The following is a 14,104-nucleotide window of genomic DNA, read 5'->3' as shown; positions in this document are numbered from 1 at the left end:
TGTTTACCTACCAAAATTGATAAAATTACGAAGATTAACACCAAATGCTGGCAAAGATGTGGAGCACCTGAAACTTTCAGACACTGTTGCCAGGAGTGTAAATAGTACAACCATTCTGAAAAAGGTCTAGCAGTTTCTTATGAAAATGGGCTTTTTAAATCTTGGTTTCTTATTAAACTGCTAGACCCAGTAATTCCCCTCCTATGGATTTACCTAAGAAAAATAAAAAAATATGCCACAAAAAGACTTTTACAAGAACAGTCATAGCAGTTTTATTCATAATAGCCCAAACTTAATGAAATAGAAAACAAACAATAAAATCATCAACAAAGCCCAAAAGTTCTTTGAAAGAACTAATAAAGTTGACAATCTTCTAATAAGCTTGATCAAGAAAAAGGAGGACTTCCCTGGTGGCTCAGTAGTTAAGAATCCGCCTGCCAATGCAGGGGACATGGGTTTGAGCCCTGGTCTGGGAAAATCCCACATGCCACGGGGCAACTAAGCCCATGTGCCACAACTACTGAGCCTGCGCTCTAGACCCTGTGAGCCACAACTACTGAGCTCGCACGCCTACAGCCTGTGCTCCGCAACAAGAGAAGCCACCGCAATGAGAAGTCCATGCACCGCAACAAAGAGTAGCCCCCGCTCACCGCAACTAGAGAAAGCCCGCACGCAGCAAGGAAGACCCAACTCAGCCAAAAATTAATTAATTAATTTTTTAAAAATAAAAGAAAAAGGAGGAAAAGTACAAATAACCAGTATTAGGAATTAAAAAAAGGGGACATTACTATAGATGCTGCAGATATTAAATAAATAATAATAAAGAATATTAACATTACTGCACCAATAATTTCAAAAAATAGGTGAAATACTCAAATACCTTTTAAAAATTAACCAAAGAACTACCCAGGAAAAATAAAGAACCCAGGAAGTCCTATAATCATTAAATAACTTGAAACTGTAACTGAAAATCTTTCAAACACACATATGTGTTCATGCACACACTTACAGACATATATGCAAACCTTTCTAATACTAGATGTCATTAATGGCAAATTCTACCAACCTTTAAGAAAGAAATGCTCTTCTAGAAAACAGAAAGAGGAACACTCCCCAACTTATAAGACCAGCTCAACCTTGATACCAAAATTTATCTGAAAACTCAAAAGCCCAAAAATAGTTAAGATGCTCTTTAATAAAAACAAAGTGAGAAGACATGCTCTAACAAGTATTAAGCCTTATTATAAATTTGTAGTAAAGCAGTGTGAATTGAGACAGGGGCAAACAAACAGGCTAATGGAACAGAACAGAGAGCCTAAAATTAGACACATCGTTATATTAAGTCTGATACACGATAGATATGCCTTAGCAGACCTGTAAGTAGGGGGTGAACTTCTCAATAAATGGTGCTAGAACAACTGGGTATCCATACAGCAAAAAAAAAGAAACTGACCCCTACCTCAAATAACTGCAAAAATCAATCTCAGAGGGACAAAAGAAGTAAATATGAAAAACAATACTATAAAATGCTAGAAAATATAAAAGAATGATCGCTGTGTTATACTACCCCAGGGGACAAAATTACTGCTGATGTGAATGGTGCCCCTTGAAACACGACACCTTGGTATAGGAAAAGATTTCTCATAAAAGACACAATAAGCAATGACCATAAAGTTTCAATTTGATACATTTTACTACATTAAAGTTAAAAACTTCCTGTTTTGAAAAGACCCCAAAAGGAGAACAGAAAGAAAAACCGTAGAATGGGAGAAGATATCTGCAACCTACCTAACAACAAATGACTAATATCCAAAAGATATAAAGAACATCTACGAATTTGGAAGAAAAATACGGACAACCCAATAGGAAAATGGGCAAGAGGCTTGACAGGCACTTCATAAATATTTTATAATATTTAAATAATTATTAAATAATTCATTTAATTAAATTATCCCAATAACTATTACAAATATGTCATTAATAATCAGTGAAAGGCAATTAGAATTACAATGAAATACACCTGCACACCAACCAGATTGGGAAAAAATGGAAAAGTCTAATAATACCAGGTGTTGATGAGATGTACAGCAACCAGGAAGTCTCATCCTCAATTAACGTTACTGTATATTGTCATAACTACTTTGGAGGACAACCTAGTATTAGTAGTAAAATCAAATATACACATACCCTATGGCCCGACAACTCCCAATATATTCCCTAGAGAAACTCTTTCACTTGTGCAACAGAATACAGTAGTAATAATAACACATTGTGCTTGCTTTGTGTCAGGCATTGTTCTAAATGCTTTACATTTTTAAATTACATTACTCTTCACAACAACCTTAGGAGGTAGGTACTATTATTACCTCCATTTTACAAAAGTGAAAAAAATTTAAACAAAAAGTTACACAACTTTCTCACCGTTACACCTCCAATGAGTGGTAGTCAGGATTTAACACAGTCTGGTTTCAGAAGCAGCTCTTAACCAACTACATTCTTCTACTTCTCACAAGAATGTTCTCAGCAACATTATTCATAATTGTCATAAAGTTGAAAGACACAAACGCCCATCAACAGTAAAATGCATAAATCATAGACTATTCAAACAAAAGAATACTATGCATACGTGAAGAAAATAAAGGAACTACAGCTACACTCGACAATATAAATTTCAAAAGGTTGAGCAAAAGAAGCACAGAGTAAAATATTCTAGACAGAATGAGTCCATATTTCTAAGTTCAAAACAGAAGCAAAATTAAACTAGTAATTTAGGGATGCACATATACATGGAAAAAGTATAAAGAAAATCAAGGATATGATCACCACAAAAGTCAGACTTGAAGTTACCTCTAAAAGGGCAGAAGGGGTACTTGATTGTGAAATGATAATGAGAGAAGCTCTTTCAGAGTCATGGTAATATTCTTCTTGATCTGGGTGGCAGTTACACAGATGCAAGCTTTATAATTATTCATTTAAAACTCTGTTTGTACATTCTATGCCCTTTTGTGGATGCATATTTCATGATTTAGAACATTAAACATAAAATATAAAGAAAAGAAGAAGAAATGGCCAGAGAATTAGGAGAAATGCCAGAAGGAAATGCTGTCACAAAAGCTAAGGATATGAAAAAGAAACAGAGAGCCTCAGATTATCAACACAAAAGCAAGTAAGAGAAACTCTAAAGCGTGTCCATAGTGAATTCTTTCCTTTGGGTTTCAGAATAAACAGAAAAACAGAAATCTTAATTCATGTTTGTTCAAAAGTTAACCAAGAAGAGGAAGCTGGTGGGATGAATTGGGAGATTGGTATACATATGGAGATACATATACACTAATATGTATAAAATAGATAACAAATAAGAACCTGCTGTATAAAAAATAATAATAAATTAAAAAAAGAAGAGTCGGCAGCTTACCTAAGATCACAAATCTTCACTATTACTACATGGTTTGCCAGCTGCTGAAATGAGCCATAACTCAAAATTACAAGGAGTACTTCTGATTCCCATAGTGCATGTTAACACTGACCCTGACACTGAGTTCCACTAAACAAAGGAAAACTGTATCCATGAAAAATATATCCACCTTTCTTGAACACATTCAGAAAGTGTATTCTGGTAAATCGGTACATTTACCAGAATTTACAAGTTTTCTGGTAAACTGGTAAATTTGACTTACTGAGAGAACTAAGTTTCAGCAAACAGATTCTGCAAACCGGCCACTGTGACACCTAGAAAGCCCCTTGCTTCCCTGGCAAACCCTTCCTCGCCGCCTGGAGAGGCCCTGATGGTGGCCCAACGTGTGAGGTTCTACATCACCCTTCCCAGCAACTGCTCTCCTAGGCCCATGCCTTCCGGAGAGCGCTCGGGCCTCCCGGAAATGCCCGTTCCTCTCCCTTTACCTCCTCCCCTGGAACTATAAACCCCGAAGATGAAAGGAGGGAGCTGGTGTCCAGCTTCCTCAAGGAGTAGGCAATAACTTCGTTCTCAACAAGTGCGTGAGGAGGTTAGACCCGGTCTCTGCCGCCTGGGAGCCTGAACCAAAGGGCTTCCCCAATTGGGCAGGGACCGACGGCCGCTTCCCGTGAAGGTCGGGCCTTGGGATTGGCTCAAAGTCAGATCTGGTGAGCGAAGGGGCTGACGCCAATTTCCCAGGTCCTAGGGGAGAAAAAAGGAGGGCCCTCTGGGGCCGTTTGACCTCTCAGCTCCACAGAGCCCGGGGTCTGGGAGGCTCCGTCAGGTGGCCTGTTATCCCTTGGCGAAGTCCGGTGACCCCAGGGGGTGACGCCCAACCTCACACACCCCAGATTTATGAACGTTTCAGGGATCCTGCGGGAGCCAATTCACCCTCACCCTCGAGGCCTGGACCCTTCAGTCTGGTCAATCAACCGAAAATAAGGGTGTAGAAGGCTCAACTGAGGAGCCTAGCAACCACCCGGGCCCCTTCAAGCCTCAGGCCTTAACGCGCGACGCTCCTCGCTCTACCTCAGGCACCGACTTTCCCGCATTCCTCTGCGCATGCGCCGCCGCTCCCCTCCCTCACCTCTCCAGACAGGGAAAGATTCCGCGGCTCCGCCCCCTCCAACACCCACTTCGCTCCCTACACGCGCGCACACGTGCACACATGCGCATGCGTCCCTCCTTCCTTCCTTTCCTCTCGTGCAGTTTAGACCACGTACCCAACCTTCCCTTTCCATCCTCCGGCACTGCTCAGTCCAGGCTCTAAGCCGAGTCCCTCGTCTGGAGCATGGGCTTCACTTCCAGTCCCCCGAGTAATGTGGAGGTGAGGATGAGGTGGGAGGATTGGTCTTCCCATTCATTTCTTTTTGCCTTCAGATCTTTGACAGTAACACTTAAGTCTCCCCATACTACTAGCCAAACCTTAAGTATGTGTCCAATAAGACAGACGGCGCACTTGCCTTCATAGAATTCCGAAATCTGCTGGGCTTGCAGACAAGAATAAAAAACCTAAAGATTTACTCGAAGTTCTTGGTCTCAGGACTGCTTTTATACTCTTAAAAATGAAGGACCCCAGTAATTTATGTGGGTTGTACTTATGTGGATTGTTTATGTGATTTATATCTATCAATATTAAAACAGAAATTTCTGAAATATGTATTATCATCAAAAACTCATTGTGTCAACCTAACATTTTTAATAACTAATTTCCACACCAAAAATAATTTAGTGAGAAGAGTATTTTACATTTTTGCAGATCTCTAACGCCTGGCTTACTAGAAGACAATTGGATTCTCACATCTGCTTCTGCACAGGGTTTGTCAAAATAGCTCATGTGCTGTAGCTTCTGGAAAACATCACTGTATACTCAAGAGAAAGTGAGAGTGCAAAGGCAAATAACATCTTAATAGTATTATGAAAATAATTTTCACCTCATGAACCCCTGAAAGCGTCTCAGGAACCACCAGCGGTCCCTAGGCCACATTTTGAGAACCACCAGTGGTCCCTAGGCTTAGATCATTATGACTGAGCAAAAAAGATGTAAAGGAAAATGTCTAGGTGCTGTAAGAATACATTACAATCTGGGGAAGTTATTCAATCCTTAACACAGAGACCTAATTTGGAGAGAGTGTTTCTGAGCCCAAGCTCATGCTGCTGATCACACATCAGGCCAATAAATCCTTGCTGGGGCAAGGAATAGCAACTTTATTTGGAAAGCCAGCATACCAAGAAGATGCTGGACTAGTGTCCAGAAGAACAATCTTACCGGAGTTAAAATTCAGGCTTCTTTTATACAGGCTTCTTTTATACCTATGTGACCTGTAGGTCTGGTCACAATGTTCCTATAAGCCTCCAACAAGACAACTTATTTTCTGTTTTCCAATTTTTTATCTTTATATGAATGGAAGAGCGTTATACATTTAAAGGTCAGAGCCTTGAGAATGGGCTATCGTGTATTTCAGGCTTTGGCAACATTCTTTTACAAAGAGGTAGAGCCCGCATAACTAAGCACAGGCAACAGAGCAGAAGGGTTAGAACTAAGGGAATAGATCCAATATGGAGTCAGGCTTCTTCTTCTCTGTTACAAGAGGAGTTCCCTGAGGAAGTAACACTGAAACTGAGACTTGAAGGTTGATTTACTAGGTGAAAAATGGAATATGAACATCTCAGCCCCTGAGGCTATGCAAAGCCCTGGGGCAGGAAAATCTGTGAACTCAAGACACCAGGAAAAATGCCAGTCAGTAAATATTTATTGAATGATGTGCCCCACACTGCCCTAGACCCTAGGGATACTGTATGAAAAAGATTTTACATTCTAGTTGCAAAAGCAGGAAACATGTAAACAAATAAGAATTTCTGAGAATGGGAGTGCTGTTAAGAAAGCAAAACAGAGTATGATGAGGGGACAAGGTAGAGAGCTGTAGACAGTAATCAATTAAGACCTCTCTGAGGAAGTGACATTTGGCAGAGCCTTGAAGGAGATGAGGAAAGGAGCTAGGAACAGCATGAGGAAGAGCATACCAGGCAGAGAGAACAGCAATGACAAAAGTCTGGAGGCAGAAGTATACTTGACAGGTTCTTGAAACAGCAAGGAAGCCAGTATGGCTGGATCCCAGTGACTGAGGGAAGGGTGGTAGTAGGTGGAATGAGAGAAGTGGCAGGGGCCAGAGTATTGAATGGAGGCCCTTAGAGGTCATGAGGGGAAGTTGGGGTTTTTTCCTGAGTGAGATAAGAAGCTATTAGAGGGTTCTGAGTCAAGAAGTGACTCATGTTTTAACAGGAGGATCTCTTTGGCTTCTGGGCAGACAATAGGATCTGTGGGCTAAGGGTAGCTTCCGGTGGCTCAAAGCATTCCTTGGCTTGTATCTGCATAACTCCAATCTCCACCTCTGTCTTCTCCTTCTCCTCTAGGAGTGTCTTTCCTCTGGGTGTCTCTTCTAAGAATATTTGTCGTTAGATTTAGGGCCCACTCAGATAATCCAGGATAATCTCATTTTGAAATCCTTAACTACATCTTCAAAGACCCTTTTTCCAAATAGGGTAAAAAAAAATAGGGTCACATTCACAGGCTCCAGCAGTTCGGACAAGGACATATATTTGGGGGGACTACTACAGTAGGTCTGGGATGAGGACTTAGAATATGTTAACAAATTCCCAGCCGACACTGATGCTGCCTGTGTGGGGACCACAACCAGTGATGCAGAGAAGTCAAGTAAGATGCGGACCAAGAATTGACCACATGGGTATCACTGGTGACTTTGACAAAAGTGGTTTTGGTGAACGAGTCAGAATGAAAGCCTTATTGGAGTAGATTCAAGGAAGACTTGGAAGAGAGGATTATAAGCTAATATTTTGGATATGTTGGGTTAAATAAAATATATTATTAAAACTAATTTCATCCTTTTTTGAATGTTTGTACTGGTGTGATCTGTAATAATCAAAAAACTGGAAACAACTGAGATGTCCATCAATAGTTGAATGCATAAATAAATTGTGGGCTATTCAGACAATAAAATACTTGAAAATGGTGAGGATGTAAGAAATATTGCTACTTATTCCATTGATGAATCTCATAAATGTAATGTTGAACAAAATTAAGTTAAACACAAAAGAATAAATACTGTATGATTCCATTTATATCATGAAAAACAGGCCAAACCAAAATATAGCATAAGTCAAGAGGAATGGGATAGTGATTTGCAAGGGAGAAAATGGTTTCCGGGTCGATGATGATGTTGATCTTTGTTACATGGGTATTAACATTGTGATAATTCATTGAGCTGCATATTGTGTTTTGTGAACATTATTATATGTGTCATCCTTCACCATAAGAAAGCGGTAAAAAAATAACATTATGCACTCAAAACTACTAAAAGAAAATGTGAAAGCACTGGAGTTTATCACAGATCTGAATTTTGATGCTGGCTAAAATGCAGTGACAGGTATTTTACCTGTAGCCATCAGGATTATTAAAGCTAGTTGCTTTAACACACAACCCTATTTACTAATACTAGTACTAACAAACAAACTTTATATACTAATAAAATATTATATAGCTTAATGCAATAAATTCTTACATAAAGTCCAAAAGGCTCTCTTCCAAGGAGAAACCAGGGACCTAAGCTCTTTTATCTCTCGGCTCTCCCATCCTTAAGTCCTCCAATAAATTCTCAGCTTACAGACAGCCAATGAATGAATGAAGAGAGACAAGGTAAAAATTGTACAGGACATTTTATGGCTGGGTCCACAAATGCTCTACATCACTCTGCACCCACTCCACTGGCCCAAGACCAGTCACATAGCCTCAACTTCACTGCAAGGAGGCTTGGGAAATGTAGTCTTCCTGTGTGCCTAAGAAAGAGGAAACCAAATCGGTGAGCATCTAGCAAACCTCTGCCACCTTCCTTTGGATCTCCAGGTACTCACGTACTCATCTCTGAGGAAGGGAACAGTGGGTAGAAAAGTGGAAGATTGGTGTATTAGTTTCCTGTGACTTCAAGAACAAATTATCACAAACTTGGTAGGTTAAAACAACAGAATTTTACTCTCACACTATTCTGGAGGCCAAAAGTCCAAAGTCAAGGTGTTGACAAGGCTGCATTCCCTCTGGAGGCTCTAGGGGAGAATCAGATAATTGCCTCTTCCAACTTATGATAGCTCCAGGGCTTGTGGCTACATAACTCCAATCTCTGCCTCTCTCTTCACCTGGCATTCTCCTCTTCTCTCCGTGTCTTCCTATGTGTCTCTTATAGGACACTTGTCATTAGATTTAGGGCCTGAATAATCAAGGTTGATCTCATTTTGATATCTTTAACTTAACTACATCTGCAAAAAAAAGCTTTTCCAAATAGGATCACATTCCAGGCCATGGATATATCTTTTGTTAGGGGAGGGGGTCACCATTCAACACATGACAATCATTTCAGAGGCAATTATAATTATTTGTGTGGAAAATAATAAGAGCCTGGATTAGGATGGTAACCATGGAGTTCAACACAAGTGGATGGATTCGAAATGTATTTTAGTAGTGGAGCATAAAGGACTTCATGGTGGTTTAGAAGTGGGTGCTCAGGGGAAGGGGTGGTGAGTCAGTGTCCTAACTGAGATTTGAACATAGGGCTGTGTAACCTAGGTATGAGCTTCAAAAAGTCTCTTTTGGAGCCACGTAAGGAATCGACTGGAGGGGAGAGAATAAGGCCAGGAAAGGGCCTGATGTCTGGGTCCAGGTGGGAGAACAAAAGTCCTGAGTCAGCCTGAGCCACGAGGACAGAGAGGAGGGGACAGAGTAGAGAATCAGGGGGAAGAAGGGATTGGCTTAGGGACTGATGGGCCATATGAGAAAGAGGGATAGAGGAAATGAGGACATCACCCAGGGGTTGGTCCACCAAGGAATAAAGAATCTGTGAACTTGAAGACAGATATTTTGACATTATCCAGTCAGAGGAGAAAAAAAAAAGAATGGAAAAGAGAGAATTCAGTTTGTTTACATTTTGTTGAGGATTGTTGCATCTATGTTCTAAACTTACACCTCAAGGAACCAGAAAAAGAAAAAATAAGCCCACAGGTAGCAGAAGGAAGGAAATAATGATTAGACCAGAAATAAATGAAATAGAGACTAGAAAGAAACAAAATAGATGAATGAAACTAAGAGTGGGTTTTTTGACAAGATGAGCAAAAATTGAAAAACCTTTAGCTAGACTAAGAAAAAAGATAAACAGCTCAATTAATAAAATTATAAATGAAAGAGGAGACATAACAAATGATACTACAGAAATACAAAGGATCATAAGAGACTACTATGAGCAATTATACACCAACAAATTAGATAATTTAGAAAAAATGAATAAATTACTAGAAACTTACCAAGACTGAACCATAAAGTAAATCTGAACAGAACAATAATAAGCAAGGAGATTGGGTCAATAATCAAAAATCTCCCAACAAATAAAAGCCCAGGACCAGATAACTTTATGTGTGAATTCTACCAAACATTTAAAGAAGAATCAATACCAATCATTCTCAGACACCTCCCAAAAGTTGAGGAGGAAGGAACACTTCCAAACTCATTTCATGAGACCATCATTACCCTGATATCAAAGCCAGACAAGGACACTGCAAGAAAAGAAAATCATAGGCTAATATCCTTGATGAACGTAGATGCAAAAATCCTCAATAAAATACTAGCAAATTGAATTCAACAGCACATCACAAGGATCACACACCATGATTTAGTGTGATGTATCCCTGGGATGCAAGCATGGTTCAACACATGGCAGTCAACACATGTGATATGCCACATTAACAGAATGAAGGATAAAAAGCATATGATCACTTCATTAGATGCAGAAAAGCACTTGACAAAATTCAACATCCTTTCATGATAAAAATTCTCAACAAATTAGGTATAGAAGGAATGTAACTCAACATAATGAAGGTGAAAAGTTAAAAGCCTTTCCTCTAAGATCAGGAATAATACAAAAATGCCTACTCTTACCATTTCTATTCAACATAGTACTGGAAGTCCTTAGCCACAATAATTAGGCAAGAAAAAGAAATAAAACTTATCCAAATCAAGAGGAAGAAAATTATCTGTTTTCAGACAACGTGATCTTATGTAGAAAACCCTAAAGACACATCAAAAACCTGACTAACAAATGAATTCAGTAAAGCTGCAGGATACAAAATCAACATACAAAAGTCAGCTGCAGACTTCCCTGGTGGCACAGTGGTTAAGAATCCGCCTGCCAATGCAGGGGACATGGGTTTGATCCCTGGTCCAGGAAGATCCCACATGCCACAGAGCAACTAAGCCTGTGCACCACAACTACTGAGCTTGCACGCCACAACTACTGAAGCCTGCACTCTCTAGGGCCTGTGCTCCACAACAAAAGAAGCCACCACAGTGAGAAGCACGCGCACTGCAACGAAAAGTAGCCCACATTCACCACAACTAGAGAAAGCCTGCAAGCAGCAACGAAGACCAAATGCAGCCAAAAAAAAAGTCAGCTGCATATCTATACTCTTAACAACAAACTATCTAAAAAAAACTTAAGAAAGCAATTCCATTTATAATGTATCAAAAATAAAACACTTAGGAATAAATTTAACCAAGGAGGCAAAAGACCTGTACACTGAAAACTATAAGACATTGAGAAAAGAAATTGAGGAATACACAAATAAATAGAAAGATATCCCATGTTCTTGGATTGAAAGAATTAATATTGTGAAAATGCCCATAGTACCCGAAGCAGTCTACAGAGTCAATGTAATCCCTATCAAAATTCCAATTTTCACAGAAATAGGAAAAAACTGTCCTAAAATTTGTATGGAACTATGAAAGACCCTGAATAGCCAAAGCACTCCTCAGAAAGAAGAACAAGGTTGGCGACATCATACTTCCTAATTTCAAACTATATTACAAAGTTATAGTGATCAAAGCAATATGGTACTGGTATAAAAACAGGCACATAACCAGTGAAACATAAGAGAGAGTCCAGAAATACACCCATGCATATACAGTCAACTAATTTTTGAGAAGAGTGCCAAGAACACACAGTGGGAAAAGGACAGTCTCTTCAATAAATGGGAAAACTGTATAAGCACATGCAAAAGAATGAAACTGAACCACTATTGTACACCATTCACAAAAATTAACTTGAAAAGGATGAAAGACTTAAATGTAAAACCTGTAACTGTAAAACTCCTAGAAGAAAACCATAGGGAAACAGCTCCTTGAGTTTTACCACTTTGGTCTTGGCAATAGTTTATTGGATAAGACACCAAAAGCACAGGAAACAAAAGCTAAAATAAACAAGTGAGATTACATGAAACAAAAGAGCTTCTACATAGCAGAGGAAACAATCAATATATTGAAAGGGCAAAGTTTTCAATGAAGAATGTGAGAAAATATTTGCAAACCATATACCTGATAAAGGGTTAATATTCAAATTACATAAAGAACTCATATAACTCAACAGCAAAAAAGCAAATAACTCAATTTGAAAATGGGCAAAGGACCTGAATAGACATTTTTTTCCAAAGAAGACATACATGTGGCCAACAGAGGTATGAAAAGGTGTTCAGCATCACTAATCATGACGGAAATGCAAATCAAAACCATGAGATTCCACCTCATAACTGTTAGGATGGCTATTATCAAAAAGACAAGAGATAACAAGTGTTGGTGAGGATGTGAAGAAAAAGGAACCATTGTGCACTCTTGTGGGAATGTATAAATTGGTGCAGCCACTATGCAAAACAGTATGGAGGTTCCTCAAAAAATTAAAAATAGAAGCACCGTATGCTCCAGCAATGCCACTCCTGGGTATATATCCAAAGGAAATGAAGTCAGTATCTTGAAGAAATATCTTTTCACTCATGTTCATTGCAGCATTATTCACAATAGCCAAGATATGGAAGCAAATGTCCTTCAACAGATGAATAGATCAAGAAAATGTGATACATCCCTAACCCTAACTTTAATATATATATATCACAATGGAATATTATTCAGCCATAAAAAAGAAAATCCTGCCATTTGGGACAACATGGATGAACCTGCAGTGGGGGGAGGGGGAGGTGGCATTCTGCTAGGTGAAAGAAGCCAGAGAAAGAAAAATACTGGTACCATTTATATGTAAAATCTTTTTTTAAAAAAAAATTTAAAGGCCAATTTCATAGAAACAGAAACAGATTGTAGAATGGTGGTTGCCAGGGGCTGGGGAGTGGGGAAAATGGGGAGACACAGGTCTAAGAGTATAAACATTCGGTTATAAGAGGAATAAGTTCTGATCAGAGGATCTAACGTACAGCATGACAATTATAGTTAATAATACAGTTTTGTGTGCTGGAAAGTTGCTGAGAGTAGATCTTAAGTGTTCTCACCATACACACACTAAGTTTACTATGTGAAGTGATGAATATGTTAATTAGCTTGAGCCTGGCAATCATTCCACTACATACATATACGTATATATGTATGTACATATATACATATAAAATCATCATTCTGTACACTTTAAATATGTACAATTATACTTGTCAGTTATTCCTCAGTAAAGTTGGAGGAAAAAAGAAAGCCCCGAGTCAAAAATCAGAATACTATTAATATGAATTGATTTTTGATGACATTAATAACAAATAATTACATTTGGAGACTTAAAAAAAAAAAGTGGATGAGATCGCTCAGAAGAAAGAGAGGGTACTGGGTCTCTAAGAAGGTCTGGTTTTCCAGGGCCTGGGTGGATGTCAAGATGGTAGGAGCATCCATGATGTTAAAAATCCATGAGGCGTTTAGGACTTGACAAAATTGAGGAGCCTGCAGGGCATCAGGGGAGACCTCAAAGGCTGCTGGCTGCGGGGCTCGGGCCTAGAGACAATCAGGTACTGCACACCCGGATCTAATGGCCAAGGTCCTGGGCTCAATCCTGACTCCTGTGGGGCCTGCCCCTCTAGGGGCCTCACTGCAGAAGCAGGAAGTACTGCCCAAGGCTCAGCTTCCGCTCTGAGTGTTCTGGTACGGCCAAGTCACCCCCTCGCACTGGGGACCTTCCCACTTGGGACCTGCAGCACTTTCGCTTCCCCCAGGTGCACAGCCCCTGGCCCAGCACGTGGGAGGACCTTGGTCTACACTTGTTGCCAAGAACAGGATGCAGACTCCGAGAGAGGGGCAATGTCGGGAAGGTGGGGGAAGGGGGTAGATAAACAGAGAAAGAAGGGCAGGCACATAGATAAGCGGCCAGAAACCAGACAGGGAAAGGATAGAGACCTGGGGCGGAAGGGGACAGAGACCCAGAGGTAAAGAGAGGATAAAGATCCAGAGAGAAAAGAACAGAGACCGAGAGAGAGGAAGACAAGAAACTGGGAGGGCCGGGAAGCAGGGACAGAGATGAATGCAGAGATAGCAGAGCTTTGCAGGCAGTGAGGTCAGAGTGTCTGTGAGGTCGGCTGCTGTCCAGGGCCGGCCTGGGGTCCTGGTGCCCAGAGTAGGTGGGTGGAAGTAGATCAGGATTCCCTGCGCGTCCCCCAGCCTGAGCCATGGAGACCTGGGAAAAACTGCCTGGTGTGTCCTTGGTGCCCACCAATTCCAAGGCCCCTCAGGTACTGGTGTGTGCATCCCAGTGGGGCAGGTGAGGGAGATGGGGACAG

This window comes from Neophocaena asiaeorientalis, unplaced genomic scaffold (genome assembly GCF_003031525.2).
Source record: "Neophocaena asiaeorientalis asiaeorientalis breed wild unplaced genomic scaffold, Neophocaena_asiaeorientalis_V1.1 scaffold629, whole genome shotgun sequence".
Taxonomy (NCBI): Eukaryota; Metazoa; Chordata; class Mammalia; order Artiodactyla; family Phocoenidae; genus Neophocaena; species Neophocaena asiaeorientalis.
The sequence above is the reverse complement of the archived record's forward strand: the minus strand, read 5'-3'. Positions refer to the sequence as shown.